Consider the following 27,094-nt stretch of genomic DNA (forward strand, 5'->3'; position numbering starts at 1 on the left):
GCATTTTACTGTATGTATGAATGATACGTTAATTTTAAAAGAAATGTGTTATGTTGTAATCTTTTTGTAAAGATTATCTTAAAATCATAAGCAAAGAATAATAACATGCACATATATTGTAATACCTCCACAATCAGCTGCTGCTTCTTTCTTCCTGCTTCTCTCTTATTCTGCCACCTCAATCTCCTCTGACCTCACCTGAACAACCTCCTGTCATGTTCTGTTCCCCTATCCAGTATATCGCTGTCTTTCCCTTTGGAATGTTATACAGTTATCTTAAATGTAAAATAGTGGGATAAGCCTGGCCACTTTCCTCTGCCCGTTGTGGAATACTGATGGTGGCCCAAGGTGTTCTGTGTCCACACCCATGTTTGGGGGTTTGGCTTTGGTTTCCCCCCAATTGAGTACAGTGCGTTTGTGGGTCAAGGCACTGTTGCAAATTCCCTGGTGGTCTACGGAGTAAACCACTGGCTTTGACGTGTTGCTTCTGATGTTGAAGAGTGTTATACAGTTTTGTAACTCACCACATAGCTGCTGCTCCATTCATTCTCTTTCTGCTGTGTTTCTTCTTTCCAGTGCAGGACAGCGCTAGTGCTGGATGCTGAAGGGTTGCCTTTACTTATTCAGGATCAGCCTTCAGATGACAGGTTGCAGATCGCTTATGATGCTGAAGGGTGTCTCTCTCTCCGGTATGGCTTGCCTTGTCTCAACATAGGTTTGTTGACTTTGCAAGAAGCAGAAAGAGTCTTATGAGCACTTTGTATTTAAGACATGGTCTGAGACAAAGGTGTACTGCATAACAGCATGCTGGCAAAGGGGTGGTGGGGGTACTGGGACCCTCTCGACTTCTGGGAAATCCTCATGGCTTCCTTCGACTCCTCCAGAGTCATCCTAAATGTCTACCTTAACGGCACTGTCATGGTCCAAGGTCCTCAGGCCAATCTCCTCCTCTTCGCTAGGCGGTTCCCTTGCCTCATTAACTACCTTTCATCTCCCGCTGTTCCCTCCTCTCATTCCTTGGCTACCTTGCCCACTCCTCCCTCCTCCTCTGCCCCACTTCAGTCTACCTCCACTCCTCCGCAGGGCGTGCCTCTGATTTGTACCCATCCCAGGAAGGTCTTTAAGGCTGGCAACCTTTTTCATCTTGCCACTCTCAACTCTCGCTCTGCTGTCAAACACTCCTCTGACATCTGACACCTCCTTGAAGAACTAGACCTTGATGTCCTCGGTCTTACTGAGACATGGTTCACGGCCAGCACTGTCACAAGCTTTGACAGTCTTCTCCCTGATGGCTACAAGATCATCTCCGCACCTAGATCCACCCGGCCCAGAGGTGGTGTAGCCCTTATCTTTCCTGAGTGGATCCCTGCCACTATCGTTCCCACTCAGATGTACCCCTCTTTCGAATGCCTTGTCTGCAGGCTCTCAATCTCTCCTAGCCAGTCTCTTACTGTTGCTACTCTACCTGCCCCCTTGGTCAAATCACCACTTCTCTCCGAGGGGGCTGACCTCTCCTCCTCCCTCCTAGCCTCAACTACCCAACTCCTCTTCCTTGGTGACCTCAACATCCACCTTGATTCTCCCTGTCCCTCATCTTTGCTCTTTCGCGACTTCTGCGATTCCATCTTCCTCTCTATCCTCCCATCTGGCCCGACGCACTCTGCAGGTCACACACTTGATGCCTTGATCTCCTCTGGCCTCCCCCTCTCTATCCCTCTGACCACTCCTCTCTCCTGGAGTGACCACTGCCTCCTCTCATCTTATCTCGCACTCTCTTTCCCCCCATGCCAAGCCTACCCCAACATTGCCACCTACCTTCTCGGACATCCGGCCCATGAAGTGCGTGTCAGTTCAGGCTTTCGCTGCCACCTTCTCTCCCCCCCCTCCAACTCCTCTAGCTGACTCACACCCTGACAAAGTCCTGTCCCTTCTCTACCTTTCTGTTTCTGATACTCTTGATGCTCTTGCCCCTATCAAGAGGATCTGTTTGAAGTCCTGACTTAAGCTACCCTACACTTAAACGTAAGTTTAGGGTGGCTGAGAGAAAATGGAGTGCTTCTTGTTTCTACCGCTGATAAACTGGCCTGTTGCCTGTTCCAAAGGCACTACCAACTCTCTGTCCTCACCAAGAAGAGAGCCCACATTCAAGCCCATGTCACAGCTGCATCTAATAACTCTGCCAAACTCTTTAAAATCTGCAAGGAGCTGGCTAACCCTGCAGAAGTCTCTACCCCTCCTCTTGCCTCCCAGGATCTTTGCAATGCCCTTGCCTCTCACTTTATCTCAAAGACCCAGGACATCCTGGCCTCCCTTTCCTCCCTTTCCCCTCCTCTCCCCTCTCCGTCTGTGCTTGCTGACCCTCCTTCATGCCGCCCCACACCCCTTCTCATCCTTTCCTCTTTTCTCCCCTGATGAGGTTGCTAGACATGTCCGATCTATGAAAACCTCATCAAAACAGGTTCATCTCTGTTCCTCTGAAACCATCAAGGACCACATTGACACCCTCGCTCTGGCCCTTGCCGATTTTTTCAACCAATCCTTTGCCTCAGGATCCTTCCCCTCCCCTCTGAAGCACTCCCTTTTGCATCCACTTCTCAAGAAACCCACAGCTGATCCTTCTTGTCCGGCTAACTATTGACCAATTTCCATTACTCCCTTTCTGAGCAAACCCCTGGAAAAGCTGGCAATCTCTCAGCTTAACCTTTATTCCGATTCTGTTGGCTGTCTCCATGACCACCAGTCTGGCTTCAGAGCTGCCAGAAGCATGGAAACTGCTCTCCTGAACATCTGTGAAGATCTGCTCTCCAACCTTGACTCTAACATTCCCTCTGTCCTCATCCAACTCAATCTCTCTTCTGCCTTTGACACGGTCAACCATACCATCCTGCTCAACCGTCTCTGTGATAACCTGGGTATCACTGATCAGGCTCTGGCCTGGCTGAACTTTTTCCTGTCTGATTTCATGTTCCCCTCCCAGGTCAAACTTGGGCCCTTCCTATCATCTATCTTCCTCTCTACCTGTGGTGTTCCTCAAGGGTCTAACCTCTCGCCCTGGCTTTTCAACCAAAACCTGGCACCTCTTGCCCGATGCATTGCCTTTTTCAGCTCCAATTTCCAGTGCTATGCTGATGACACGCAACTCATTTTCAGGCTGCCCTCAGCCACCTCCTCTCCCATCTCTGATTGCCTATCTGCCATTCAAAATTGGTGTGCCACCAATGATCTTTGTCTGAATGCCAGCAAGACTGAGATCCTCCTCAACGGTATACCTTCATCATCCTTTCCCCGCACTCTCTGGCCGGCCTCCCTTGGCCCTGCTCCTACCCCCACCTGCGAGGCTAAGAACCTCAGGGTCATCTTTCACTCCACACTTTCCTTTTCCGGCCCACATCTCTGATGTCTCTAAAAAGTCAAACTTCCTACTGCACCTCCTCAGAGGTAGTCTGCCTTTCCTCTCCTTCCCCCAGAAGCTCACTGTCTCCCAAGCTCTAGTTCTCTCTAGGTTGGACTATTGTAACAACCTCTTCCTTAATCTACCTGCCTCTACTCTCTGCCCTTTGCAACTAATCCAGAACAGGACTGCAATACTTGTCCTTGGCCTCAAGCCCTGGGATCGTATCTCTCCAGCTCTGAAATCTCTCCATTGGCTCCCGGTGGATGCAAGGATTAAATTCACAATTCTCTGCATTGTCCACAAGGCTTTCTGGGGCCTGGGCCCAAAATACCTTCAGCTATCCCTCTGCAAATACCTCCCCTATCGACTCCTTCACTCCTCTACCTCAAACTCCCTCAGGGTCAGTCGTTTTTCAAAGAAACGAGCTGGCGGTAGATCTCTTTCTTCAGCTGGAGCCTCCCTCTGGAACAGTCTCCCTACCGCTTTAAAACTTGAGGAGAGCCATCTCTGGTTCCGGAAGCACCTCAAGTCCTTCCTCTTTGCTTCTGCATTTGCCCCCTCTGCCCCCTGCTGATCTGTTCTCTCTTGGCACCGTGCACCTGGCCACCCTCTGTCCTCAATGCTCAGGTACCTGCTCACCCTGCCACCCTCCCGCACTGCCTCCAGGCCACCCCTTGCACTGGGGTCTGTATCTGTTCCCATACCCACACCCCCTTTTTTTCTTCCTGCACTTATCAGATGTAGCCTGCCTCCTGCCTTAACCCAGCACTTGCCACTTGCTGGCTGCACTACCATTGTTTGTTGCCTTTATTATTTATGTATTATTATACATTACTATTGATCTCTTTCTCCTTTGCGCTGCACTTTCCACTTCTCCCCCTTCCGTGCACTTTTCCCCTCCCCCTCCCCCTTGCACTTGCACGTTCTCAATGTCACTGGGCCTAGTAAGATCGCTGCTTTGTTCTCTCCTTTTCCCCGCCCTTGCCTTGTTGCGCTCTGAAACACCTGAATACGAGCGCGATAGAAATAAAATTTCAATTCAATTCAAGTCAACATCATCCTTGGTAGAAAGAATGACATAACGACATTGGATTGCTGCGTTGTAGGCCTCCCACCACCATCTGAGAGGGGTCCTCCTGATAAGGCCATTTTACTAGCCTTGTCACACTACTAGAAAGATCCTTCTGGAAAAGAGTATGTTAGCACTAGCAGAACACAGTCAGGGAGATCTGTTGATGCTGGAGTTTTATCATTTAGATTTTGAGGAAAAGAGGGCGATACGCGGATCTAGGAATGAGACACAGACACAGAGACCTATGGTTTTGGTCAAAGGCATTTGCTAAAATAAAAGGGTGGGTGGGGAAATGTCTCTCTGTCCCTGCTCTAAGAGTTGTTTTCCTACCTAAAACCAAAACTAAGGGTCTGTCAATATTAAAACGTCCAAAGCAAAACTGTCCTGTGTCCAAAGTACTATTCTGGCCCTCTCATTCTAATAAACTAAACTCTAAACTGAAAAGGGTAAGGTCTTAGGCCTTGAGTGGTTTTTAAATGTTCAAAAAGGATAATGTGTGACTCCAACACAAAATGTTCAACACAAGAGAGTTCCATATTATTCCAGAGGGTGATTCCATTCCCACGGATTTCTCTTGCCTTGTGCTTTATTCAACAATATCAGTTACTTGGGTTTCCCTTGATAAATGACACAACTGATATGCAGAACAACTTGGCTCTCTATCTTTGTCTTGTTAGGATACCTGGAATACTGTCCTGCCAGGTGTTCACTCCTGTCCTCTTGGTTAGTAACACAAACAGAAACAACTTGGTTGTAAGCCTGTATTTTAGCCGGCGACCTGGTGTACTCCTTTACTAGGTCTCCACTCCTCTTCTCTTGAGTAACAACACGATTGATACACAAAATAGCTTTGGCTGTGAGGTTGTATCTTCATATATTCCTTTTAGGTCAATATATCTGGTGTACCCTCCTGCCAGGTTTTCACTCCTTTTCACGTGATCAGCACAGCCTTTTTCCTATTCATAATATGTCTTTCTCTTTAAGTCATACACTTCATACACAATGTTCAGAATGTTCCTTGCCTAGTGTACTTCCCTACCAGGGCTTTCTTTTATACACACACTTGCAATTCAATTCTTTAATATGCACATAACCAATAAATGTTTTACATATAAAAACAACTTCATCCATACTTGTAACTGTGAAAACAATGTGTTACAATGTTCTAAAAAACGGAAATGCATGGATAAGAGAAGATATTATTATTATTTTTTTTTATTAATTGTATTTGGTTCAAGAAAACTTGGGCCTTTACAAAAAAGAGAAATAATTATTACAAATATACATCACATAGATAAAACAACAGTTGTTACAAATGCACATCACATAGATAAAACAATAAAATATTTGATTCCATTAATTCATATGTTCCTCTATATCAATTTGGCTTTTGGATTCTTTTTAAGAATTTTAAAATACAAACAGGCGTTCAAGAACCTGATTCTAACTCAGGCACACCATACTGTGCGTAGTTAAGAAATTGTATTAAAATCCTAAAATCACATTTCTTAAAAAAAGTAACAGGATATCGAGGATATCTCAACTCACGTTATTTCACTCTCAATATAATCACATAGTTGGACAAGTGCATATATTAGTGGTTTATGTTCCCCAGTCATCATTCTTGCCCAGAGTATTTCTTCACAATCCTCGAAATTTATGTTACAGAATTTTGCTAATAGATCAGATCTCCTAATAGTGAAGTAGGGACAGTATAAAATCAGATGTTTTAACATTTCACATTGTTCTAAACATGGGAAGAAACAACATTTTTCAATCACTTCATGCTCACTTTCCTTATTTCAGTGTTTTGTCCTTTGTTTTGTGTGAAGCAAATTTAATTTAAACCACATATACTTCTTTCTGTAGTGTTGACAAGGGAAAGTCTCAATATAAGTGTGCCTCGAGGCCCTTCTCCTAGGATATTTGCAATATTCCAAGTACATTTTATACTTTCCCATTGCTGTAATAGTTTTGCACCAGTCCATTTCAAATAATTTCTTCTTAACATAAGCTGGTTTGCATGATAAATCTTCAATTGTTATATTTAGTTCTTTGAGATAGTGTTGCATTTGACTATGAAAGATAATAATCGATGGCGTGTTTGAAAGTTGGATATTTGTTCTAAAGTCATAATATAAAGAATTAGGTTGTGAGAAGCACATTTTGGAATAATTGCATAATTGACGCCATTTCCTTCTTGATGACAATGCTACAAGACCTAATTCATGTCTTAAAACACAGTTATGAAGACTTAGTGGAAGATTCAATGCCTTTTTTAGCAAAGACCGTTGTAGGCTGTCTAAGCTTATCCATCACCATCAAACAATTATCCATTGTATACAGAAGAACACTTTCAATGTTCAGGGTCCAGAAGTCTATTATCGGTAATATTGAATATTTACAGTACTTTAGATAGATTAACTTCAACTGCGAGAGCAAGGGGCGGCTTTTAAGTTTTAATAAAGCTGACCAATAATCCATTGAGTTTACCTCAGTTATATTATAGCCCAGATATATGGAATCTTCCAGCAGTGGTAACAGAGTCTGCTGCAAATACCATATAAACATTTTTATTTTTGATTTATGTTTGTTCCAAATTTCATGATAGCTGTTTTTGCGGGGTTAGGAGATAGATTATGCTCTCGAGCAAAGTTCTCAAAGAGATGAAGTTTATTTTGTAAACCTGTTGGAGTTGGATCAAAAATGATTATATCATCTGCAAAGACAAACCATTGCAGACGTAGTGTGCCTAATTTTACCGATAAGAGACTTCTTTCAGACCAAGATGTATCCATATCTGCAATGTATAGATTGAATAAACAGGCAGCCAAATTACAGCCTTGTTTCAGGCCCAACGACGTTTTTATTGAAGCAGTTGTTCTCCCTTCTGCTGATATACGAATCCTATACGATGTATCTGTATGGAGTTTTATAAACCAATACATTAGACCAGGAGAGATACCCATTTTTAACATTTTCGACCATAGCAGATTAAGTACTACACTATCAAAAGCTGTGGACATATATCGATCATAGCCATGTATACCGGATATGAATTCTTAAGTTTTGTACCTGCTTTTATATGGGCCATTATTATAGCATTTAGAATGGTGCTCATATCTTTACGAAAACCTTTTTGAATTTTAGAATACAGATCTAAATTCTTAATTTCTTTCTCTAATTCACACAGGAGTAATTTTGCAAAGATCTTGGCTTCCGTGTTGATGAGCGAAATTTGATGATAATTCTCTGGGAGTGAGGGATCGCCCTTTTTAAATATTGGAATAATAATAGAGGTGGTCCATGACTGTGGAATCTGTCCAGTGGTAGAGATGTTGTCAAACTTATTTTTTAGAATTGAGGTCCATAAGTTTACATCAGTCTTATAGACGCCTGGTGGTAATCCGTCTGGTCCAGCAGATTTTGTGTGAGATAATTTGGTTATTGCCCAAGTTATATCAGCCTTTGACCATTTATATCGAGTAACGTCTTCATAACACAGCGATGTATTAGGAGAATTCCTGAACGTTTCTGGCAATTCAAATTTGCTGTGATGAAATTACACCAAATTTCTTCAGAGATACAGTTCATCGTAGGAGATATCTCAGCATTGTTTTCACTTTTTATAGTTTGCCAGATTTGTCTCGTGTCATGTCTACATATGGCTTTTATTAAGTTACAGTTCACTCTATTGTAGTTCAGAATTCTCAGATGTCTTAGATTATTTTTATATGTTGCTATTATTTGTTTGTGCAATTTATGATAGTTAATTGAGCTAAAGCCCTTTTTCCTTAGAGTTCTCAATTCTTTGTTTTTATCGCGTTTTAAGAATTTAATATTCGGATCAGAAGGATGGGTATAGGCTTTGGGCTTGGTCTTGGTATGGAAGTGTTATAATGCAGAATGGACTATTTTAGAACAGATTATCTCCATATTAGTAGTCAGTATGATCTGATCTTTTATGATCTCTTCTTTATGCTTCGACACATATGTGGAAAATTGGTGGCTTAAATTCGTATTCCATCTAAGGGATATCAAGGGGCAGTCCATCTCTAAGTGGATTATAGATAGATTTAACGGTAGAGGTGTACAATCCAGTTTAAGTGAGAACGATAGCTGAGCATGGTCACCGTAGGTGATCGGGCTAATATCCAGTAGGGATGCTAGCTGCATAATATGATGGGATAGGAATATAAAATCGATCGTAGAGGAGATATCTCCCCTACTCCAAGTCGGCGGTCATCACTATCAGTAGCTTGTATCAAATCAATGTCCCACCCTTCAAAATATGAGTTCCAAAGGGAACCCCTCTTTCTCATTAAGTGTTTACCTTTTTTGAATTTTTGTTTCAAGTCGATACGAAAGTGTGAGTTAAAGTCTCCTGCTACGGGGATATCACAATCACCTAATTTTATCATGGCTATCTCGAAACATTGGTCTAACTCATTAAATATGGTTTCCTGCAAAGTATTTGCAGGGTTCCAGTATAGACTTATAGCTAAGATCGATTTACATTCCTTTTTAGAAAGAGTTAGAGCAATCGCTAAGATATTTGATGTTTCCCATAATACTTCAGAGTCAATTCCATATACATTATTTATTATGATTGCTAATCCTCCAGAAGGACGTCCCAATGCAGAACGGTTTGCTAGAGAGCAATACGTTGTGAAGCCCTCTATGTAAAAAGGCTCTACTTTAATTGTTTCTTGGAGGAGAATTATGGTGGGATATTCTGCAACAGACAGTGTGCTAAACCAGGCGAAAGAATTGTGAAAGCCACATACGTTCCAGGATAGTATTTTTAAAATACATGTTTTCTATAGCTATTGTTGATTGGTGTTTAATTGTGTGGTTAGAAGTGACTTTAGCATGGGTTCCAGCCATGCAATGTGTTTATTTTCTCCTAGGAGGGTCAGGAGGTCATCAGTGAGAGGGTTGTTAGCAGCATGGGCTACTGCGTTTTTCCTAGTATCTAAGGGAATATAGGCAAGGAACTCTTGGGCACTAAGTTCGTTTGGGAAGGTAGAGAGAATAAGGCCATGATCTTTGATTTCTGCTCTGCATGACCAAATGAATTTAAGTATCTGTTCGGAAGACAAGTAACAAATTACACGATTGTTATTTGTTTTTGCCAACGAGACTCTAAGAATATCCTCAGATTTGAGGTTTCTTAGTTGGAGAATATGAGAGAATCGTCCCAACAAGTTACAACAATTTAGGGGAGGAGATTGTGGATCCTGAATCAACGGCTCAAAGCCTATAATGTGGTGTAACTCCTCACGAGGTTGGACTATTTGATGTCGGGATTGAGCGAATTCTCCTTCCCTATGAGGAACATTGTTAGGTGGAGTGTAATTTTTCTGAATCATGGAGGAAACAGCTAGGGCGATCTGCTGCGTAGGAATTTCCAAAGAAAGAGGCTGACTAGCAGTGCCAGTAGCCGTTTCTCCATCCTGAATAACTTTGCTCAGTGCCATCAAGAGTTCCTCTCTCAAGGACAGAGGGTTATTTGTTTGTGACTCAGAATGTGAAGAAGTGCTGGAGAGATAATTGTCGACGGTTGCAAAAAAGTTTTAGATGTTATACGTTTTGCAATGGTCTCCACAGTGATTTCCCCATTTTTCATTGCTTTTGTCAGGGATGCTAGAATTGGTTCACCAGCGTCATACTTCGGGCATGTTATGTCCATAAATGGTAGTGGCCTTGCGAAGCTAGTCCAATGCAAATGGAAGGGAGGCATATTTATAGTAGTTGGACATAAGGTTGAAATATTAGAGTTTGCTTTTTCCACCACTGTTTTCAACATCAACGCCACATCAGGTAAAAATTGGACTTTACTTCTTCCATTAATGACCAATGAAGCTGGCTTTTCAATTAGGGGAGGTATTATGCTCTTCTTTGGATCTGTAGTGCAAGCTGCGCTATTGTCAGAATTCCGGGAACCTGGTTCCGCGTTGACCCGTCGTGAAGAATATATTTCTTCCTACCAATGTGATTCTCAGGAGTACGAAAGGACAGTCTAAGAATCCAATTGATCGGAAGATGGTGTAGAGTCGTTGGGATCGTAGAGCTGAGCGGCCCGCAACTTCCCGGTAGATGATGGTTCCAGGTTCCAGCCAACGACTGCAGAATATTATACTGATTACAATCAAATACACCCCTTTCAAGAGAACACGTAACAAAATCTCAACAGACTAACCTGCAGAAAACGGTTTAACCAGAAGTGTTTCATGCAAGAATGTCCTCTATACTGGGGTACTCTGGAGACCAGAAGAAGAGAAAAGACAATCAGTACCAGAGAATGAGTGGAAGAAATAATGGTAAGGAAAGGTAGGTTTCTTACCCTTTTTTCCCTGGAAGTGAACGTCCCTGGCAAAGTCCTTCTTCTTTCCTGTAGGAACAGTGTGATGGTATCTGCCCTCTGTTCGGTGGACCAAACAATCCAAGGTGTAAGAAGTCACTAGTCCAGCAACCACCTATTCCCGCCGGCACGAGGACGCCTAAAAGGTGCTCAGGAAGTCTCTAGTCCAGCACCAAGCCTGTACCCGCCGGCACGAGGACGCCTACAGCACCCTGGGGAAGGACAGGGAAGGGATTGGAGAGGGAAAAGGAAGGAAGGAAAGAACGAAGGTAAGAGGTCTCCCAAGCTTCGAGGTCCGATTTCGACAAAACCAAATCACTAGGCAAGAATAATCCATAAACAATCCGAGGTCAAGATACAAGAACAGGTAAGGATAATCCAAGAGCAGTCCAGTAAACGTAATCCGAGATCAAACAAAACCACAAAATCTGAGCAAGAAAAAACCGCTGTCACTATTGGATCAGAAGCAGCGAGAAGTGGGCGCCAGATCATTAAGTACTTGAAGTACCGGCACCAAGATGGTCACGTGACCCAACACGTTTTCTATCACGTGGAAGATGCTGCGTCCACTGACGTAGTCTCCATGGCAACTTCCACGTGAGGCGTCGGGAACGCAGTTCCCGACGCAAATGTGTTCCGTGCGTAGAGCGTGGATACCGCAAGCCCGCCTTCTGTATGGTGGTATAACGGGACAGAAGCTTTTGGTGAGGATGAGACACGTGAACCGCAGGGGTGATACAAGACCTGGAGCGTTTTCTGACAGCTATATATTTTATTAGCTTGCAGGCTTTGAGCTGGTGTTGCCACAGGCATTATAGGTGATGTTATTTGCAAATTCAGATCGTTTCGCTGAGAATCATGTGAGGTGCAACTTCTTCCACTTACTGGAAAGTAGGCACTTAAATTTGATTTGACTGCTTTGTGCGATGGTTCACTTAAGTCAGTTTTAGTTTGTTTAATTGTAGAACACAATTTATGGGTGTGTTTAGAGTTGGGTTGCTCTAATGGGATTTTTCCGATACTTGAATGGTTTTTAGAGGAAATTGGTAGCGGGCGTAGGGATAGGAGTACACTTCGGTGGAAGTAACATATCTTGACTCCCTTTACAGAGCTGTTCCACATCTGAAGGGCCGCCTCTCGCCTTTTTACAGCACACAAGTGAAATATTTGGCACGTCTAGAGAGAAACCCATTCCTTCCTTCTGGATCACATGAAGTCTGCTCCTCTCTGTTATTGTTTTCCATAACTTTTAGTAGAGTTGAGGGACTATCGGGGGGATCGTCAATATTTTGAGTCGACGGGGTGGTTGTGGTAAAGGCCCCTTTTAGCTCATCTATGGCCATTCTCAGATTTTCCAATTCCACCGTGACCAAGCATTCACAAAAGTTCGGTTTCTTGGGAGGCGGGATTGAAGTCGATGAAGCTATGGGTGGCATAATTGTAGCAGGTTCCCCTGGTAGGAAATTACATTGTGATGCCTTATGATCACTGGGTCGGTTATTAGTGTAGATTTGCTTTTTTTCAAGTTCTTGTTTGTTCATCATCATAGTTTCCCATCCCAGTGTAAAACCTTCTATCCTATCCATTTTAGAACACATCTGTCTCATCGTAATTTTTATTTCGCGTAATTCTAAATGAGAAAGATCATGTCCCTTATCCAAGAGATCGAGTATTTTAATTATGACTGGGAATGTATGAGGTGCTCTCCCCTCTATAATGTCCTGATGAGAGGAGTGCATGGAGTCTTCAAACTCAAAGTGGGTCTTTTGGGGATGACAGGACTCAGGGGAGAGCTCAAGATTCATGGGAGGGGGTTCCTTATTTATGTTAGTGTCCGCATTTGTCTGCTTAGACTCAACTGGAGTCTTAAATAGTTGCTTGGCAAAATGCTGTCTCTGTGCCGGGAGCGTGGTACTACTGGGGTAAACATCCCAATTGATTTTCTGACCTTTGCATCAAGAATGGCCATTTTATTCATACTTTCTTTAAAGGAGTCTCGACTTCGCTCCTTGGTATTTCTGTGTGTATTTGAACATTATGCGTAGATAGATGAATAGCAGGAGTCGCTAAATCTAATAGAGGAAGTGGCAGGGCAGTCGGCTCGACATAGCAGGATTTTCCTGCACAGAGCAAAGAGTCAATACTCGTGCTTGTAATTGGCGGAAGTGTTATGTCCATCTTATGACGCGCAGTCCAGTCGCCATGCAGTTGTAAAAACGTAATCTCTCAGAGTGATGGTAATAGATCAATTAGTTGTCTTCTAATGTCGATGCTGGTGATTACAAGATCGTTAGCATTGTATTAGAAAACAATTACGAAGTATTACAGATAGTAAAAGATACCTACCAGTTCGCTTTCAATATAAAGCGACGCACCAATGCGCATGATTGAAAATCGTTGTTGTAGGTATGAAGTAGCAAAGTTAGCCTCTGATGCCTGTACTTGTTATTAGTGAAGAATTCACTCAGCGTCAGAGAGCATTGGAGGCGTTAGACAGACAGTAAAGCAATCCCGAGCGCTGAGCCTCCCTTAGAGTCAGCGCACGGATTTGCTCAGTTTGAGATCGTTATTGTACAGTATGAGGTAGTTTAATTGCCTCCATTACACATACTTGTGATTGGCCGAGAAATTGGGCGGCATCAAGAATCAGTTGAAAAAATGCTAACTAAGCAGGCAAAGTAAATGGTACGAGACAACATTGGGGCTTACTTTCAATATGAAGAAGTCTCCCAGTACTTTCAGTTAGGAAGCGTAGTTCGATTGCGAATGCCAAAATGATGGACAGGGAAATGAAATGGAATGCCGCTCGTTATGCGAACCAGCGAACAGCAAACAGCGCTACTTAGAGCGCGTACTTAATGCGCATGCGCAAATGCATGGAGATTATGAGGACTTCCGGGTGGAAGGGGGCGGGGCCACCTATACAAATGTAGAAAGGACAATACATCAGTGATATATACTTATACAGAAGTATAAATTAACTGTATATACTTGACAGTGTGTATAAAGTACCAATAAAGTCCAAAAGGTATCCAGGAGTAGTCCAGTTTGGTCCAGTGCTGATACAGGTTCTTGCAGGGCAGAGTGAAGACACAGCAAAGAGCGCTACTTAGAGCACGTAATTAATGCGCGCGCGGCACAGAGATTATGAGGACTTCTGGGTGGAAGGGGGCGGGGCCACCAATAAAGTCCAAAAGGTATCCAGGAGTAGTCCAGTTAGGTCGAGTGCTGATACAGGTTCTTGCAGGGCAGAGTGAAGACACAGCAAGCAGCGCTTCTTAGAGCGCGTACTTAAGATATTATAAAAACAAACTCATGTTCATATACAGAGTCTAGAAATATACAATACCTCTTGATAACTCGTTTAAAATTAGTAAAACTGTTTCATAAAATTTCATCATATAAAAATTCAAGTTTATTGTATTCCCTTGCAACAAAGATACCCATATATCATCCATATAGTTCACTTTCCCCATACTCTCGTAAGCTACTAGATGCTTAAGGTGTAAATCCCGTAAATCTTCACATTCACATATGATATGTTTTGTTGTTTCAATCGTTAAGATTCCACAAAGCCTACAATATTTAATTTCTTTACGTAGGCCCAATTTTGCACCTGGTACTTCCATAGTAACTCATGTTCATATACAGAGGCCCTCATTACAAGTCCGGTGCTGGACCATGGTACTATTAGCACCATGGTCCATGCCGGACTCCGGCATAGTGGATGGCGGAATTAACGCCCCAATCCAAGGTGAGTGGGGCGGTAATTCCCCATTCACCATTTGCCCTTCCCCATTCCCATTTTTGCCCCATAGGGCATAATGGGAATGGGGAAAGGCGCTAAGTACGGTGCCGCAAATTGCGGCACCGTACTTAGCACCAAGATCACTTTGCGGCATGGGTTTTAACGCCTGCAAAAAGCAAGCGTTAAAACCCGGGACCTCTTAATCAGGCGTTAAGGGTTAACGGCGCCGATGGCGCCGTTAAACCCTTAACGCCTGACTTTCAATGAGGGCCAGAGTCTAGAAATATACAATGGCCCTCATTACAAGTCAGGCGTTAAGGGTTTAACGGCGCCGCCGGCGCCGTTAACCCTTAATGCCTGATTCACACTTTAACGCCTGCTTTTTGCAGCCGTTAAAGTCCAAGACGCTAAGCGACCTTGGTGCTAATTATGGCACCGTAATTTACTGTGCCGTAATTAGCGCCTTCCCCTTCCCCATTATGCCCTATGGGGCAAAAATGGGAATGGGGAAGGGCAAATGGTGAATGGGGAATTACCGCCCCACTCACCTTGGAATGGGGTGGTAATTCCGCCATCCACCATGGCGGAATTCGGCATGGACCATGGTGCCAATAGCACCATGGTCCACCGCCTGACCTGTAATGAGGGCCAATACCTTTTGATAGCTCGTTTAAAATGAGTAAAACTGTTTCATAAAATGTCATCATAAATTCAAGTTTATGTCATTCCCTCGCAACAAAGATTCCCATATATCATCCACATAGTTCACTTTCCCCGTACTCTCGTAAGCTACTAGATGCTTAAGGCGTAAAACCCGTAAACCTTCACATTCACATATGATATGTTTTGTTGTTTCAATCGTTAAGATTCCACAGAGCCTACAATAAAACAAGGAGCAGAATTCCTACAAAACAAAATAACAATCTACAAGCCAACAAGACCCCTCAGGTCAACCAACGAAATCCGCCTGGAACTAAAACCATACATTAAGAAAAAACTCGGAGGAACCGCCTTCTACCGCTTAGCCGCAAAAACCTGGAACAACATCCCAAAAGAAATCAGAAACACCAAAGATCACCTAAAATTCAGAAAATTACTAAAAACCTGGCTCTTCAATACCAGAGACTAAAACCGAAACAACAGTAAGATAAAAATGACTAAACGGGAAAGGACATTGACAAGCTCCCAGAACCGACTGAGAAGCACCCACGGCACCTGGGCGGGTGACGCCGGACAGAGTGGTACACAGGTGACACCCATGGAGACGTAGGCACAACCCCTGCCAGTCCTAACCAACATCCCCCAACCGCCCCTTTTGCTGCTACTAGGTACCACTGGGTTGTGGAACTGTCAAGATACTACCAGTGACCACACTAAGTGAGGTTTGGACACTAGCAGGTGCACTGGCCATATAAGTGGGAGTGGGGAACATGCAGGGTTGTGGGCGGAGCAGGTGGAGGAGGCAGCGAGATGTTAAAGGGGCCTCAAATGCAGAACGGGGACAGACCTTCCAGAGGCACAGGGTGCCCACACACTCCATCTGGTGAGATTAAGAAAGCTCAACTCCTCAATTCAGGATAGAGATGCCAACTAACCAATACCACTAACAATTTCCTCCTCTGCATTCACCTCTCAAACTCCAAAACAAACGCAACCACAAACCTACAGCACAACAAACCGCACAAACTTCACTACACTGCAACAACAAAACAAAAAACACACATAGACCCGCACAACAGTACACGATGACTACCGGCCGCAAACACCCCAGGCCCAGCCAATGGACCCACCGGGCTGAGGCCGCCAACAGCACATCAGTGCACTCTTGCACTTTTCCAGCCTCCTCCCACTAACTCACCCTCCCTCCCTCTTTTTCAGAGCCGCCAGGGGACCACTCCGGTGGTGATAGTGCGCGATACAAATGTCCTTTAACATTAACATTAACATAGTATCTCTTCTATTAAATTTGAATAATAGATAGTGTTTTATAGTTTCACTCTCAGGAAAGGCCATCTGATAGTTAGGTCTGTACACCATCATATCCCATATTTCAAGAAACATACCGCTATGACTCTTTGTTGCTAGGTTGACCATACTTTGTTCTCTACTTTGCTCATATATTACACGTTTCATTTGCCATTTAAGTTGAGCGTTCGACATAGTTAACCATTTATTTGCATCATTTTTGGTCCATTTACAATAGGTGTTGCATAATCTATCAATTAATTTTAGGTCACTTTGCTTGTTTAAAATCTTAAAATACTTCATCAATTAATTAATCTTGCGTACAGCGACACCATCTTGAATTCAAGTACATCACTCACATTAATCACATTACATTCGAGTAATATATATTCACGAGGCAAACTTTTCGGCAATCTCAATAATATCCACAATATTTTTGCTTCAAAAGTCTCTAATTCTTTTCAATAAGATGTAGCCCATATTTCCACACCATATAAAAGGCAAGAGACAATCTTTGCAGAATATAGTGTCATTATAGTCCATACAGAAATGCCACCTTGCTTGCCTAAAAATTATTTAACGCCATTGTGATTATCATGCACTTCCTTTTTATCTCTTGCCAATGGGATTTCCATCTTCACCTATTATCAATTATTACGCCATGGTATATATAGTGTTCCACAATTTCTATCAATTGACTGTTAATTACTGTCATGACCCACAGAATGCGCCCCTTTTGGACTTCATGGTCCTTATCACAACGGGGCTTGCACTCCTTGACACTTCCAACATGGCCGTCTAACGTGGAACGCCTTCCCCTGTCTTTACGTCAGACGTAGTGTATTTTACAAATAGGCCGCGCCCCCGCGGCCCAGCGCGTCTCAATGCTATTGCAAGCAGCGACTAGACGTGTGCTCCGTAGTTCGCTACTCTGTTATCCTTGTTCCTGGACCTCCTAATTCCATTCCCATACCCCTCTTCCTTCTTCCTTGTTTCCTGGACTTCTGTGCCGTGTGCGCACCTTCTTTGTTCCTGGATCCCGGAGTATCTGAATCCCGGAACTCTGAATGCACGCTGGAGTCAGAAGAGGCTCATGTGGGCTTATACAAGACCAGGTCCATGCGTAAGAAGACACCGGCCAAGAAATCCTGCAAGGATCGCTCCCAGGTGAGAAAGGGGGAATTCCGTGACAGTTTGAGACGCCAAACAACCGAACTCGAAGTCGACATGGAAGCGGCTGTTCAGGATCTCATGTGTGGCATGCAAGAACTAACAACCGAGGTACAAAATTTAAAAGCGGAAAACGCCGCTCTCAAACAATTAGTTCTATCCCGTGATTCTGCCACAAAGGAAAGTGTATTGCTGGGCGGCATTGTTGACAAATACGATGGGTCGGCAAAAACCCTTTGTGGATTCCTTGATTCTTGTTTGGTTCACTTTACTTTTAAGCCCTACTACTTTTCAACTCCCAGGGCTAAGGTGGGCTTCATAATTTCACACCTTTCCGGAAATGCTCTAACCTGGGCTACACCCTTAGTCAATTCCGGTGATACCCTCCTGGATGACTACGATGGTTTCATACAAGCCCTTAAAACCATGTTTGACCGCCCAGAGCAGGTCTATAGTACCCAGGAGCTAGACTTTCAACAGGGATCCCAGGATATGCTTACGTATGTAACCTGATTCAAGCAATTGGCCAAGGAAGCTGACTGGTCTCCTGAAGCAAGTTTTACTCTGTTCAGAAGGGGACTGAATGAGGAGATCAAAGATGAGTTGGCCAGAGTGGCTCGCCCAAGCTCATTCCAGGCTCTTATGGACCTTGCCATGCAAATAGATTTTCGAATCCAGGAAAGAAAGGCAGAGAAGAAGAAATCCAAAGTAACTCCCCCGAAGGTATCCTTCGAGACTACCTCCAAAACTGACAATAATACAGGGTCAGCTACTGAACCAGAACCTATGCAGATAGGAGTCTTCCATGGAACCATATCCCCGCAAGAGAGGATGAGAAGGATTAATACGGGGTTATGCATGTACTGTGCCTCGGATAAACACCTGGTTTAGAGAATGTCCTCTAGCCCCTCCTCGGCGTTCGGGAAATGCCAGGTCCCGATCCTAGATGGAGCAAGGTTTCGGGAGATAGATGTTTGCTCCACGTCTATTCCATCCTTGAACTCTCCTGGACAAAACAGCCTAGTGATTTTACAGGCCGTCATATCGCCATCCAAGAATAAGACCTACTCCATTTTGGCCTTGGTTGACTGCGGAGCTATGGGAGTATTCATTGATCAAGATTGGGTTTTTAGTCACCACATTCCATACGAGACTCGAAGTATCATGCAACTGGTGGAAGCGATCGATGGAAGACACCTCACTTCAGGACCCATAAGCTTGCAGACTAAAGAGATCCAGCTTTCAATAAACCATCACCAAGAGCTGATCAGATTTGACATCATTAAGTCTGCTCATTACCCCATGGTGCTCGGTATGCCCTGGTTACAGAAACATAATCCTTATATCAACTGGGCAGCAGGATCCTTATTTCTCGAATCTGAGTTTTGTATGTCTCACTGACTATTCCTGGAATCCTCCTTGACACCTTCCAAAGAACCATCAATAGATCAGCAAGTACCACTCATGGTTTCCAGTATCGTAAAGGTTCCAAAGGCCTATCAGAGTTATGCTGAAGACTGCGCCATAGACACTGAACCTTCAGCAGTGATTCCCTTCGGGAGGATGTTCATCCTATCCGAACCTGAAAAAGAGCCCTACGAGAATATTTGGATACCAACCTTGAAAATGGCACCATAAAACCATTGAAATCCCCAGCTGGAGCCTCGTTGTTCTTTGTTCCCAAAAAGGACACCAAGGAACTTAGACCTTGCCTCGATTATCGTGGATTAAATCAATGCACCCTCAAGGACCACTACCCCTTACCCTTGATCTCGCATATCCTGGAAGCGGTGAGAGGAGCTGTAATCTTCACGAAACTGGATCTCAGGGGTGCCTATCATCTGATTCGTATCAGGGAAGGAGACGAATGGAAAACAGCTTTTAGAACACCCTTTGGACACTTCGATATCTGGTCATGCCCTTTGGACTTGCGAATGCCCCTGCCGTCTTTCAACGTTTCATGGATAGGGTGTTCTCTGATATGCTGTTCCTCTTCGTCATCGTCTACCTGGACGATATCCTGATCTACTCTAAGGACCCTCTAAAGCATGAAGAGCATGTAAAAGCAGTATTACAACGACTACCTGAACATAGACTCCTAGCCAAACCCGAGAAATGCCTGTTTCACGTCACCTCTGTTCATTACCTAGGATTTGTCCTTAGTCCAGAAGGAATTGGTATGGATCATTCGAAGGTAAAGGCCATACTATCTTGGCCGGCTCCCACTTCCGTGAAACAAGTTCAATCCTTCCTGGGGCTTGCCAATTTCTGCGGGAAGTTCATACCCACCTTTTCTGAGACTGTACAGCCGATCATTGCACTCTTGAAAAAAAACACTCCCTTTCTCTGGTCTACACCTCAAGACAAGGCATTCCAACGTTTAAAGACAGAGTTTACTCAAGCATCCATCCTAGCCCAACCCAACATTAATCGGCCATTACTGGTGGAGACGGATGCCTCTAACTACGCCATAAGAGCAGTTTTGAAGCAACAATTCGAGGACAAGATGGAACACCCTATTGCTTACCTTTCACGAACCCTGACTCCCAGTGAGACACATTATTCCGTCCTGGAAAAGGAACTGTTAGCCATCCGCCAAGCCTTCACCGAATGGCGACACCTACTCCTGGGAGCGAGACATCCAGTCCAGGTCCGCACAGACCATCGGAATCTTCAAGTTCTACAATCCTTGGAGTGTAGGAACAGTCGCCAGGCCAGTTGGGCCTTCTTCTTTGCCCAGTACCAGTTCCACATCAGTCATGTCCCTGATCACAAAACATAATTGCTGCGCCTTATCTCGACGTCCTGACTACGAAACTATTGAAGATCAGGCCTATCCCAAGATGTTTCCTCATATGATTTTTGGAGCTCAAGCAGTCAGTCTCCTGTGAGAAATTCGGATGCAAAACCAATCATCTGAGCTCAGGAAGTATATTTCAAGGAAGAATCAATGGAATCTGAGAACCAATGATGGATATTTGTTCAAGGATAATGCTCTAGTCATCCCCACACAGAAATTACAACAAAGGATTATAAACCTCTGCCACGATACCCTTCACTCCGGACATTGTGGCAACACCAACACCCTCCGTCTTATACAAAGACAATTTTGGTGGCCTAGAATGAAGACTGACGTACAACTGTACATCCAAGCCTGTTCGATTTGTAGTCAGAACAAACACGATAACAAGAGACCGGCAGGTCTCCTACTGCAACCTACACTACCAACAAGACCATGGCAATCAATCGCTACAGACTTCATTGTGGAATTGCCACCTTCCAGGGGATACACGACAATCATGGTTACCATTGACTTGTTCACTCATATGGCTCATTTTACACCCCTGTATAAACTACCATCCACATCAGAACTCGCTGGAATCTTCCTGGAACACATTTTCCACCTTCATGGACTCCCTTCCAAGATCATATCAGACCAAGGACCTCATTCTAGGAATCCAACGCCCTCTCACATCAGGTTATCATCCACAAACCAACAGAGCTACGGAACGTGTAAACCAGAGCCTGGAACAATACCTTTGTTGTTTCGCCACCAAGGTTCAGGATGACTGGTCGCTCCTAATACCTGTGGCTGAGTTCGCATACAACAATTCTGATCACTCAGCAATTAAGACCAGCCCCTTTTAGTGCAGTCAAGGATTCCATCCATCAGTGTTACCCTCTGTTCTTCCACATCCCACACCAGTTCCTACCGTCAACTCCCGGATGGAAACACTCATCAATGTACACAAGGAAGCCAAAGAACACTTAGAGAAGGCCAGAATACATACTAAGCGATATGCAGATTCTAAAAGAAGACCCGGGCCTTCTTATGCAGTTGGTGATGATGTCTGGTTGTCCTCGAAGCTACTACCCTGACATTTACGACCAAACAAATTGGCCCCCCAGTACTATGGTCCATTTTCCATCAAGGAAATCATAAATCCAGTCTCATACCGGCTCAAGCTACCCGACTCCTGGAAGAAAATTCACCCAGTTTTTAACACTTCTTTATTAAAACCCTACATCTGATCTTCCCGGAAATCTTGCAGACCCCCTCCTGTGGTGGTGGACGACCAAGTGGAATATGAAGTGTCCCGAATATGCGATTCCAGGTATAAACGGGGTCAGCTTCAATACCTGCTTGAATGGAAAGGATATCCTCCAAGTGAAAGAACCTGGGAACCAACTTCTAATCTTAACACCCTTCGATTGCCCAGAAGATACCATCTCATACACACGGGCAAACCCGGTGGAACGGGTCTCCAGAGGAGGCATGCTGTCATGACCCACAGAATGCTCCTCTTTTGGACTTCATGGCCCTTATCACAACGGGGCTTGCACTCCTTGATACTTCCAACATGGCCCTCTAACGTGGAACGCCTTCCTCTGTCTTTACGTCAGACGTAGCGTATTTTACAAATAGGCTGCGCCCCGCACGGCCCTGCGCGTCTCAATGCTATTGCAAGCAGCGACTAGACGTGTGCTCCGTTGTTCGCTACTCTGTTATCCTTGTTCCTGGACTTCCTAATTCCATTCCCATATGCCTCTTCCTTCTTCCTTGTTTCCTGGACTCGTGCGCCGTCTGCACACCTTCTTCGTTCCTGGATCCCGGAGTATCTGAATCCCGGAACTCTGAACGCACGCTGGAGTCAGAAGAGGCTTGCGCGGGCTTATACAAGACCAGGTCCATGCGTAAGAAGACACCGTCCAAGAAATCCTGCAAGGATCGCTGCCAGGTGAGAAAGGGGGAATTCCGTGACAATTACCCATCTATGTGTTGCATTGCTGCAGTTTTGGCGTTGCCTCATGAAAAACCTTGGTTTTACTGATGTTAATAATCAAGTGGTTTTCAGTGGCAAAATCACTGAGGATATCTAATTTATGTTACAAGCCTTTCGGTGTATAATCCAACAATAAAAGATCATCGGCATACCCTAGCCAACCCAACCTCAACATCCCAATTTTAATATGATTCATACCAGACTCCACATTATTTCTCATAAAATCGGCAAGGTATAGATTGAAGAAGGTAGTCTGTATACATCCATGTTTAACTCCATGACTCGTATGTATGGTATTTGACCATTTTGCTGTGGCAGCTAGGCGTGCTCTGACTGACGTGTTGCTATATAAAATTTGCATCATGAATAAAAGTCCAGGAGGAATTCCCCATGACTTCAAATTTGCCCAAAGCTGGCCACGCACTATAGTATCAAAAGCGGCTGTAAAATCTATAAAAGCAACTCCGGTAAATTATGGCAGGCCCATGAATATTCAATTGCAGATACTAAGGGCCTCATTACACGGTAGGCGGTGAGCCATGGCGCTATTAGCGCCATGGCTCATGCCGGTAAAATACCGGCACCGCCTTGGTGGAAAGGGGATTTACCGCCCCATTCCAAGGTTGGAGGGGCGGTAAATCCCCCATCCACCATTGCCCTTCCCCATTCCCATTTCTGCTCCATAGGGCTCTATGGGAATGGGGAAGGCGCCAATTACGGCACCGCAATTTTGCGGTGCCGTAATTAGCTCCGAGGTCCCTTTGCGGGTTGGATTGTAACGCATGCAAAAAGCAGGCGTTAAATCCCCCAACCCGCAAAGGGACCTCGTAGTAAGGCGGTAAGGATTTACTGGTACCAGTATTTTACCGGTACCGGTAAATCCTTACCGCCATCCGTGTAATGAGGCCCTAAGTTTGCTATATTATGGACAGTCGAGGATCCAGATCTAAAACCAGATTGATATTTAAGTAAAATATGCTGGGAAGCAATCCAAGTATTTAGCTCAATGAGTAAGACCTTAGCGAACACTTTCGCCGGGATGTAGAGCATGGCCAACATTCTATAGTTGGCCGGGTCTCTCCATTCACCTTTTTTTATAAATGGGCAGAATTATACTTGTGCACCAAGACTCAGGAAGTTGGCCATACTTTCCGATCCAATCAAATAAAATACTTAACGCATGGGCCCACTTGGCAGGAGACAAACGCATCAATGCATTGCATGTACCATCAGGGCCTACTGCTCTTGAATTGGGCAACTTCTCTATAATTTTTGTTAAAGCTTCCAAATTTAGAGCACTCTGCCATATGCAAGCCTTAGGGAGCTCTCCTTCTAATGTATTTAATGTAGTGCCAATTGTCTTGGTAACATGTGCTATCCAGTCGTGCTCAGGCACACTATTAATTGGCAATGTTTTCGTTTTACTACCATTAATGCTGGACCATTTTTGTTTTTACCAAGAAATGCTAAGGACCGCCATAGTCCTGCTGTTTGCTTTTATGATGATGACAGACCCAAGATTGAAATTGCCGTTTTGCCAATCAAATTTGTTTTTTAGCATCAGAGGTCTTTACATATTGTAGTTCTCTAATAGTATTTCTAAGTTGTTTTTTTGCAGTATTTATAGCTGCATCAAACATATGCTTTTTATCATGAGAAATATTCCATCTTTCACCATTTGATATATATTGGCGTCTACAGGCTGTAACAGATTGAATTGTCTCAACCATATTTACAAATTTAGATAATATATTGGTCTGGTCTTCTATGCATGGATCTACATTATCTGTGTATTTCACTAATTCAGTATCAGCTACAAGCTTTCCTTTTTTTAGATTAGTGAGGTATCAGGTGATTCGGTTACCTGCAGGGTTCACCCCAATAATACTCTTTGCATGATACATGTTTGGACTTTTCTCTATAGAGATAGCCAACAAAAGACACAGAGGAAGATGGTCGCTCTCTTCTCGGCTAACTAGTGTACTTCCCTACCAGGGCTTTCTTTTATACACACACTTACAACTGCCTGGTATACTCTTCTGCCAGGGCTTTCACATATAGGTATCTTTCTTGCATCTTTAATTTGCCTAGTATACTTCCCTGCCAGGGCTTTTCTCATGTGGGATCTGCACACCCCTCCATACTGGATAGTCTCTTACTTTTCCTGATGTTATATCTTCCTGGTATATTAGCCTGCCAGGACTTCTTTTACACATGTATTGCATACACTCACAAACTTGAAAGTCTTGTGTTTCTCACGCATTCTTTCTTCCAAAGAAATACTCTTTCGCTCTTTCTCTCTCATATGCTTCTTCACTAATACTCATTTGGTTTTGGCATGCCTGCCAATTCGCCCCAGCATCGTTGCTTCCCTGGGGTGGACTCACCCGCTCTGACTGGCATATTCTACTTCTCCCGCTGCAAGCCGTCATTTCCCTCTAGGTTGCTGCATCTATTTATCTGCTTCTCTGCCTCTCGCGGTCCCTGATAGGCTCTTCTGCTTCATGTCTGGTGGGCTCTTCTGCTGCATGTCTTCAGGCTCCGGTAAGGCGTAGGCTGCCTCCAAACACCTGTTAACGCCCAGGATCCCTCCTTTGGCGTCTCGAGTTTCTGCAGTGTGTTTCTTCTTGCAGTCTGCTTACCTTTCTTTTCTGGTTCCTGTACCAGTGGACTCCACAGCTCTCTCTCCAGCTTCACGGCTTCTCGGATCTCACTGAGAAATGCAGCTGTCTCCCTCCAGCAGTGCGCCTCAATCAGCTGCTCCACTTGTTTAAGTCTCCCAGTCACAGGTATGCGCTCGCAACAACTAGTGTTCAGCCTGTGTTCCTGGCCTTGGTCGATCTGCATTACTCTGTTCATCTTCCTTGTTGCAGTTTTCCTTTCTGGTGATTATGGGAATAGAATTCAATTCTTTTTGTTCTACAGGTAAAGTCTGGATAATAGTCTTTACAGACAAGTCAGCTGTAGGTGACTTGTTAGTAGAGATTGAGAAGGTGTTCTCTTTAATTCTAGAAGGTAAGTCAGATCTTGATGACTCACATACATTTCTCATTAGAATGTCTTCAGCATCCTTCCTAGCTGGATGTGAGGATGTGTAACAGTATGCCATTAAAGCATTAGACAGGGCTGGGGTATCCTCAAATGAAGAATGGCAAAGCCATGTCCCATCCTATGGCACCATGATATTCTCCCGGACGTTATTTCACCCTAGGTGATCCTGCCTCATATAGCCGCCCCGAGAGTCAGGATCAGGTAGAGGCTGCTGTCCTCTGGCCACAGGGGAAGAGGTCACTGCCAGCAAAGAAGTGAGGACAAAATCGGACTCATCACAGAGGGCTGCAGAGACTTCTGGTGAGAAAGGAAGAAATTCAATCCACGGCTTCAGGGCCAAGACTAGGCACCAGATCCCCAAGGATTTAGTACAACATTGTAATATGATTAATGATATTTGTAATTGGTTAAAGCACTGGAATTGGCCTTCCAACATTTGGTGGTGGGTGATAGATTGTGGGGTGCAGCTGTGATGAGACGCTTACCAGCACAGGGCACTGATGTTATCATTCAGCTGCCTCCTGAGTAGACCCTTATACTCCAAAATGAAAGCAGCTGTCCCCAGAAAGATATTCAAACCCGCCCCACCAAGTAATACCTCAGGAGATTTAGCAAACTCTCAAAAGGGGACATCAACCTTTCAAGGTGTTTACACATGTGTCTCTGAAGTAGCTGAGTTGTTGGGTAAGTGGCAACCCAGTCAGCACATCTGAAGGGATGTGCAATTGGGTCACATGCAAGCATTTTCTTAAAACCTGCGAGACAGAGTTTGACCAGCAGCTAGTAATCATACGTAGTACATGCCCTAAGTAGCTTGTCGAAGCTGCAGACTTGTATGGTAACAGTGTCCAGAAAAGTCTCAGGTGACCAAACTCAAAACAAAAGGGGAAGCTTGTGAGGAAAAATAAAATGAACAAAGAGAGTTAAAACAGAGTTTCCCACGCCTCCTCCAAGATAGATCCCCAAAAATCTGACGGAAAATCAACATCTTTTACAGAAAAGAAGAGTGATGGTACCTCCAACACTCGGACTCCAACATCCTTATCAACCAGGTGATGTTGTCTGCATTGATACCAGACTCATAGAATGGGACATCTGTCCTGCAAAGGTAAACCAAACAGGTAATTGTGACTGCTGGTCTCATGGAAGAGGCCATAGCCAAAGTGGGCATCTTAGCAGATTAAGTCTCACTACACCAGAGAGTGGCCAAAGGTTCCCAAGTTTATCTGAGTGGGAAAGATACTGCGTCCCGGGAGAAGCCCCAGTTCCAGTGAATATTCAGATTTGTATGGAGTATCTCATAAATGGGAACAAAACTCCCACACTCTGACACAGATGCTAGTGTCACAGCTGTCAGGCGACAGTGGGTGCAAGAGGAACAGTATGTCAAAGGCCCACATTGCAATATCAGATTGTTTTATTGCCTTAGCCAAACCCCATTGCAATTGGTAGAGTTTAGCTGGCAGAGGAAAGCCCCATGCACTGTGGAGCAGTAAGATACTCCATTCTGTTAGGCAATGACCTTCCTTATCGTGAGATAGTTATG

The 27,094-nt window shown here is 44.2% G+C and overlaps 1 protein-coding gene across 3 annotated transcripts in view; it reads left to right on the forward strand.

Moving 5' to 3' along the window:
* Nucleotides 1-27,094, forward strand: part of LMF1 (lipase maturation factor 1) — a 2,253,577-nt gene that overhangs the window by 1,096,455 nt on the left and 1,130,028 nt on the right. The gene's annotated exons all lie outside the window — the stretch shown is intronic.

The sequence above is a fragment of the Ambystoma mexicanum genome, chromosome 2q (genome assembly GCF_040938575.1).
Source record: "Ambystoma mexicanum isolate Mex_15411 chromosome 2q, UKY_AmexF1_1, whole genome shotgun sequence".
Lineage (NCBI taxonomy): Eukaryota > Metazoa > Chordata > Amphibia > Caudata > Ambystomatidae > Ambystoma > Ambystoma mexicanum.